This window comes from Lactuca saligna, chromosome 7 (genome assembly GCF_052625555.1).
Source record: "Lactuca saligna cultivar CGN05327 chromosome 7, ASM5262555v1, whole genome shotgun sequence".
NCBI classification, from domain to species: Eukaryota; Viridiplantae; Streptophyta; class Magnoliopsida; order Asterales; family Asteraceae; genus Lactuca; species Lactuca saligna.
In genome coordinates this window covers 40132355-40140714 of record NC_136423.1, presented here as the reverse complement: position 1 = coordinate 40140714, position 8360 = coordinate 40132355, and positions in this window count along the sequence as shown.

Here is an 8360-nt window from a genome sequence, read left to right as displayed (position 1 = left end):
TTCTTTCTCTCTCTCTCTCTCTCTCTCTCTCAAGATTCATCTTCGTGCTACAAAGAACACGTTCTCACTAGGTCTGTAGAACAGATATCCAAAGGATTTTTGTGGGTAGTCGAAGAAAATAAATCTCTCACTTCGAGGTTCAAGCTTTCTTGAGTCTCTAGTCTAACGAAAGCTTCAGAACCCCAAACATTGATATGTGCCAACGAGGGAACATTCTCTGTCCACATCTTGTGGAGTGTTTTGGCAACCTTCTTTGTTGGTACTAGTTAAGAATGTGGGCGGCAGTCTCTAAGGAATACCCCCAGAAAGAGATTGGAAGTGAACCTCGACTCATCATGGAATGAACCATGTCTAACAAGGTTTGATTACCCCTCTCAGCCACACAATTAAGTTATGGTGTCCTAGGAGGTGTCAATTGTGAAACTATTCCACATTCCTTGAGGTAGTCGTGGAATTCAATAATAAGATACTCACCTCCTCTATCAGATATGAGCATCTTGATCTTCCTACCCAATTGATTATTGACTTCTTGTTTGAACTCTTTGAACTTTTCAAAGGTTTTTGAATTATGCTTGATTAAGTAGATATAACCATATCTGCTATAATCATCAGTAAAAGTCACATAGAATTGATTTGCATCCCTTGTGGTGGATCTGAAGGGCCCACACACATATGTGTGTATGAGATCCAACAATCCTTCACCTTTTTCACAAGAACCAGGGATGTAACACCTAGAATCCAGAATACTAAGTAAGAAAAAGAAAACCTTCATTTAAGACGTCAACTCGTCGAGTTCAAGGTAGAGAACTCAACGATTAGGAAAGAAAAAAGGACGTGGGTTAGGAAACCTACTCAACATGTTGGGAGGCCTCAACTCGACGAGTAGGGTTGCTAGAATGAAATCCTATTTTTGGGGTTTTGTACCCTATTTAAGCATCTTAACCTCCATCTATCACCCTCATTTGCAGCCCTCATCACGCCAAACCCTACCCACAAAATCCTAATACGTTTTTGAGTGTTTTGAGCCATTCTTGGTGCTTCTTGAAGTTTTGAAAAAGAGGGGACTTGAGGAAAGATCAAGGAAGTGAAAGAGAATAGTAGATTCGGAAGTAGAGCTTCATTTTTGGTTCACATGAGGTATAAAGCTCTTACCTTGCTTATTGAGTGTTTAGATCTATTTTTAGGGATTTTTCTTCATGATTTGGTTCTGTAATGGTGGCCATTGGAATTTGGATGTCCACTGTGGAAGGAACCTTCATATATATAGTCGTTGAGGGACTCCATGGCATAAAGGTGCCAACTTTATGGCCATGGGAGTCCCATGCAACTTGAAAACCACTATTGAGGGCCTTTTGAGCTAAATAACACATGCATAGATGTAAAGTTAGTAACTTTACATGATATATTGACCTTGGGGGACCAGATCTATGGTTTGGAAGCATTGAACCCAACTGAAAACGGTTGAATGGATTTGGACTATAGGGGACTCAACGAGTTGTTCGTACAACTTGGCGAGATGGGTCGTGGTTCCCCCAACCTTTTCTGTTACGTACAAACTCGTCGATCCTAGGAGATGACTCAACTAGTTGGACATGGTTCTTGGAGTTTGAAGCTTGAAGAACTCAACGAGTTCAAGGGTGAACTCAGTGAGTAGTGAGCAAAAAGTCCCGATTCTGTATGAGGAGGAACTCAATGAGTTCATGAAAGAAATCGACGAGTTGGATCGAGATTTCCAGGGTTTTATGGATCATGGAACTCGACAAGTTGATGGACCAACTCGGCGAGTTGACTTTGACCATAATGTTGACTTTGACTTTGACTTTGACCAAGGTTAACCCTGGAGGGTTATGAAGTAAGGAATGGGTTCGAAAGGGTTGAGTAGAGTCCATATCTGGATAGGTATATGTGAGGGGTAGAATAGTCTTTTACCCCAGTGAGGACTTATTATGAGAATCCCGAACTTAATTAGTTTATATAATGACTAGTAGCTCGGGGAGCTGAAGGATCAGTAGTTCGGGAGTGTCAGCTAGCGATCAAAAAATTATCTACAGGACTTCAGTAGTACGAGGTGAGTCTCCTCATTGTGTGTATGGTTCTAAGGCAACAATGTCGGCCTATTTATTTTATGTATGGTAGGAAGACTCGGGGGGTTAGCCTTAGGCATTATGCATGAAAGGCCAGGGGGCGGCTTCTAGCATACAGTATGCTATTTGTATGATAGGAAGACCTGGGGGTTAGCCCTAGGCAATAGGTATGAAAGACCAGGAGGCGTCTCTTAGCACACTATATGCTAAGTAGCTAAGTAGAGTATAATGTATGCTAGTTGTCTTTGTGATTTCTTGCATGGAAGACTCAGAGGTGGCTCCTAGCACTTATCTATAAGACCCAGGGGGTGGCCCCCGGCTTGGAAAGAAAGACCACGTGGTGGCCTGTGGCATAACGTCAATACTATGTTCGACACATAGCATCTTATTTGATTATGAACATGTTTGATATGTATGCCTTAGTAGATACGTATGATATGTGGTATTTGGGGGAACTCACTAAGCTTCGTGCTTACGATTTATAGTTTTGGTTTCAGGTACCTCTAGTTTTCAAGAAAAGGAGCTCGAGACGATCACAGTGCATTCACACATGTTATTCCGCATTATGTGATCTTGGGAATTGTACTCTGATAATACGTTTCTATAACATGCTTTAGTTATTTGAAATATTGGTTTTTTATTATGCAATGAGTTAACACTATGGGTTTCAGACTACTGGTTTTATACTTAACTCATTAAAAATGAAATTTTTTATTATGAATTATGGGATGTTACAACGGAAATGTGATTTTGTCATCTTTCCCAATAAACAAGACTCACATGTATCATCTGACCTTAAGTCAAATGATTCCAACACTCTATCCTTTTGGAGTTGGGTCATGCGTTTCTTGTTGACATGTCCAAGATGACAATGCCACAAGCATGCTTTGTCTACACCATTAAACGGATCAATATGAAAGACACTATTTCCTAAATTGTCTACAATCATCACAATTTCATACACACCATCACAAGGTAAAGCTTCAAAATAAAACACACCATTTTTATAAGCAGAAATAGAACCATTCTTATCATCAAAAGAATATCTAAAACCTTGTTTAAATAAAGCATGAGATGAAATGATGTTTCGTGTCATCTCTGACGAGTAGCAACAGTTTATTAAATCTAAACCTAACCCACTACTAAGCACTAAGCTATAAACTCCAATCTTGGTGACAAGTGAAGATCGCCTATTCCCCATGATAAAGTTCATCCTTCCATGCTCCACATCCTCACTTCTTTTTAACCCCCAGCAAATTAGAACAAATGTGAAATATACATCATGTATCAAGGACCCAAGAATGAGAATATGATGAGTTATTAGATAAGTTAGTGTAAATACATGTTGATGTTATCTTCACCTTACTATCCTTGATATCTTGAAAGTATTTCGGGCAGCTCCGTTTCCAATTCCCCTTGTTGTTTCAGTAAAAGTAGGTGGTCTCCTTTGGGTCGGAAACAGGGGAGCATCGAAACTGGACTTTCCTTTGGGTCCACTATTGACCAAGCTTGGGACTTTCCCTTCTAGTTCTGCGTGGGAGGACCTTTCCTCTTTTTCCCTTTCCATTGACCAATGGCCAAAACAATAGCAGCAGCAGGAGTGGAGGCAACACACTTTCCTTTCATTCTTCCTTCAGTTGTTCGTAGGAGGTTGTGCAATTGTGACAAAGTAGTTTCATTGTTGTTCAAATGATATGTCAATATGAAATTATCATAACAACTTGGCAGAGAGTTCAACACTATGTCGATTGCCAACTCTTCATCAAAATTCACATTCAGCTTGCATTCTAGAAACATTGTTGCTTACAGACTCACCATCCTTCATCTTGCTTGCAGTGAGGGACTTCACCACCTCATACTTTTCTTGACGAGCTTGCTTATGGTAGTTTTCCATAAGGTCCTTGTTCATCTCGTATAGCCAGTAATCCTCATAGTTTCTCTACAATTTTGGATTCATCGTGGCCACCATGATGCAAGCAACTTTTATTGCATCCTTGTAGTATTTTTTGTAGGCAGTCATCTCTTTAGGAGTGGCCTTCATTTCATCGATCTCATCGAGTGGTTTCTCGAGGACATACTCCTTATCCTTAAAAATAAGTGTCATTTTGATGTTACGCATCCAGTCGTTGTAGTTAGTGCCATCCAATTGCACCTTCGACCAAATGTTCAAGAGAGAGAAGTTATTATTGTTGTTGTTGTTGTTGGAGTGGGAACCAGAAGCATCCTTTGGAGTAGACATCAATAAACAGAAGAAAGACAGTTTTAGTTGGATCCTAATTGTAAAATATATAAAGATAGGTAAATGACGGTTTACCAATTTCACCAGCAAAAACTAAAATTTTAACGAATTTAGTTTAAATGAAATTCCTAGATCTTTTGAGAATCATTGAACTTTTCAATGGCATGTTCAACCTCGATTATGCTCTTCCATTTGTGACTGGGATACCGAAGATCACAAACAAGATGTGAATAACCATGCAAGTTAACTTGGTACTCTTGATGTCATTTATCATCTCATTTTAATGTGTCAGTTAACCACACACACACCATTAATCAATGATAATTTACGAGACACCAAATGCCACTCTTTATTCATCCTTATTAGTGTGTCGGTTAACCACACACGCTCCACTAATGACTCATAAAGTGCAATGTGTAATTTCATGGGTTAGCATACAACTTCACATTTTTCCTAAAGTAACTAAGATTAGGAATTATATATATATATATATATATATATATATATATATATATATATATATATATATATATATATATATATATATATATATATATGTTTAGTTACTTTAACATTCATTATACTTATTAAGGAGGATTATGTTGTCCTATCGAACCCGTTCGGCTAATGACCCTCCACCAATCAAGGAAGCGGTGGGTTAGAGTGGATTTCCAATGACGGTCATTTTATAGACCGCTTCCTTAAACTCCCCATTTGGATTGGCGAAGATAGTCTTTCTTTACGGTTTCCAAGATTGTATGCCTTGGAATGGTGAAGGATTGTTGTGTTGCTGATAAATGGAGGGATAGTGGTTGGGTTTGGAGTTAGAATCGTCAAATTCGGGACAGTGGTGTCACGGCTTCCCAACTCTCGTGTTTGATTGAGCTTATCTCTCATGTCTCGTGTATTGATCGGTCAGATACTTGGGAGTGGACAATTAGTTCCGATGATGGATTTACTGTAAATAACATTAGAAACCATATTGATAACATCACTTTGTAGGAAGATGTGACTTAGACGCTGGTCCTATTAAACTTAATATTCATCTTTGGAGAATCATTCTTCATAGACTCCGTACCAAAGTTAATTTGGTTAACAGGAGCATTGATTTGACTTCTGTGATATGACCTACATGTTCTTCTCAGATTGAAGATTGTAGTCATGTTTTTCTTATTTGTGGTGTGGCTAAAGAAATTTGGAATGAAGTGGTAAATTGGCTTGATCTTCTATTTCCTCTTCCTAAATGCTTTTGAGATTTTGAATTGGATTGATAGCACTACATTGAGTCATTGAGCCATACGGTACGAAGAGGAGTTGAAGTAATTATTATCACCACGATTTGGGTTATTTGATCTTATTGGAATAGTGTGGTGTTTTAGACGCATAGCGTGAGGAAAAGTCATATTTTTTAAAGTATCGTCATTCATTATTTCAATTGGTTTTTGAATAGATGTATCTTGGATCTAGTGGTTGCAAAACTTTCATCTTTATGACTTTGTAATTATTTTTCCTTGTAGTTGTTTGCTAATCTTTTTTATAATGTGACTATTCAATAAATAAATAAACAGCAATTATAGCCGGTTTTACCCCAAAATTACCATATTACTCGTAAACTTGGTATAAATGGGTGTCGAATGTATTGTTTTCACATTGTTCCCAACGCTTTATGTTATCATAATTATGGCTATTTACGATTTTGTTTCCAAGTCGTGGAACAACCTTGAGGGCCTAATTATGACGTAACAACTAGATATAATTCAACATGTTTAATGTTTAAAAGCATTTCATGACAAAAAAATTCTTTAAAAGTATTTCATGACAAAAAAATTCTTTAAAAGTATTTCTTGAAAAGTTACGCAATATGTTAATTGGTTTTAAAGAAGTAACCACTTATTTATCGGCCATTTATTACCTTGTTTGTCTTTTATTCGTAATAAAAAAATTAAAAGAAAATTAAACGAATATGATTTGCAAAGTACCTTGATTCTTTTGCAAAGGAAAATATTTTGTATAAAATAATTTATGCTTTATATGTGTTTTGCAATACAATATTTTAAAGCATAAATTTTTGAATATAAAGAAAAATTATTGTATACGAATCAACTTCTTTTTGCAAATGATCGGACCAATAAAATGAGAAAATGGAGTTATCTCCCGTGTTTATATATATATATATATATATATATATATATATATATATATATATATATATATATATATATATATATATATATATACACGAATGAGAATTTGGCCCGCAAAACCGAACCGAACCGAACCGAACTGAATTGAATTAGATCCGAATGAACAATTCGATTCGCTTTTCGGGTATCTATATAAGGCTTATTCAGTTTTCGGGTTATTCGGTTCGGGTTACCCGAATAAGGGCTTATTCAGTCCAAAAGGACTGAACCGAATATGGAAAGTCACATTTTTTTGTCCACTTGCACGATTGCTTGTTCGGTCTTGTGTTCTATCGATCATTACCCAAAATACTCACGTAATGTTTAATGTTTAACTTATATACTTATAGATAGATTTTTGGGTGTTTTAGATGTTTAATGTTTAGTGTTTAATATGTTCCTTAATAACTATATTTTAAGAATGTAATGGTTGGATTTTACATTTTATATATCAAAAATAGTTAATCCATGTTATTTGTGTTTTATCATAAGCTACAAAAGTCATAAAAAATACAATATTTATAATCACAGTGTAAATGTTATTTGGGTTATTCAGGTTATTCGGGTTATTCGGCTCCTTAATCATCTTGTACATGTTATTTGGGTTATTCGGGCCGGAACCAAACCAAATCGAATAATACCCGAACCGAATCGATCCCGTATTACTTATTTGGTTCGGTTTTCGGTTTATTTGGGTACGGGTCGGTTCGGTTCGCTTCCGACCCGAATAACATCCTTTTATATATATATATATATATATATATATATATATATATATATATATATATATATATATATATATATATATATATATATATATATATATTGAACCCTATCATAAATGTTGGTGACGTAAATACTTTATTAGAAAAAATAGTTGATGCTTTGATTTTAAGACACTAGTTTTTGTTTTTTTTTTTTCTAAATTCAAATTTGATACTTTGAACAATATTTTTGAAACATTATATGATATTTATACGAACATATTTTGTTTACAACCAAATGTAATACATGAACGTATAAGGAAGATATCGATAGAGGCCGGTGGTTGTCAAGGCTAACAAATGAATAGTTGTGTACTCTAACACACTTTATAGTGTATAGTTGTAAAGATATCAAATCCACGAAGATTGGTTCAATTTGTTAGTATATTAATATTTGTAAAACGACAATTAAAATAAAACGGGGGGTTTTAGTTTGTTTGATTATACTTCTAAAATAACAAAAGTAAGTAAGTAATGCAAAAGAGTAACCATCAAGTGATATGAATCAATTGAGATGGTGCAATACTTATGAATTAATCTAGCTAATTTATCAAAAAAGTAAGTAATGGCGTTTCTTCTCATAAACAACTAGCTAATTTATCATTAGAAATTATGGTGCAATACTTATGAATTAATCTAATTTGGCTATTGCAACTCAAAAGCTTGAGTCACATAGATGCTTCTTAATTAGTATGGTGGTTAAATAAGCTCTTAACACACGTTATTAATCAAGGTCATAGATTAAATAAGCATTTAGTTCATTAACATTATTAGCCTTAAGATATAAGAATCACCAAATCTAAAAGGACTTAAAAGCTTACATTACCACTTTGGAGAATACAATTTCATAAATTTAAAATGAGATGAAAACATCCATAAAAATCATTTCTTATTGATTGTTTTGAATATCCATTACTTAATTAAGAAAACAACTAACTAATATCATTCAAGTATTTAAAATCGTGAAATAAAAACACAAGAACTTAGAAATTAAATAAGAAACAACATTCATAGATCTAAAAGCATAAGTTCATAATAGCTTCAAAATTAACTAATTGTTCATGGAATTGTATCAAACTTCAAATGTATC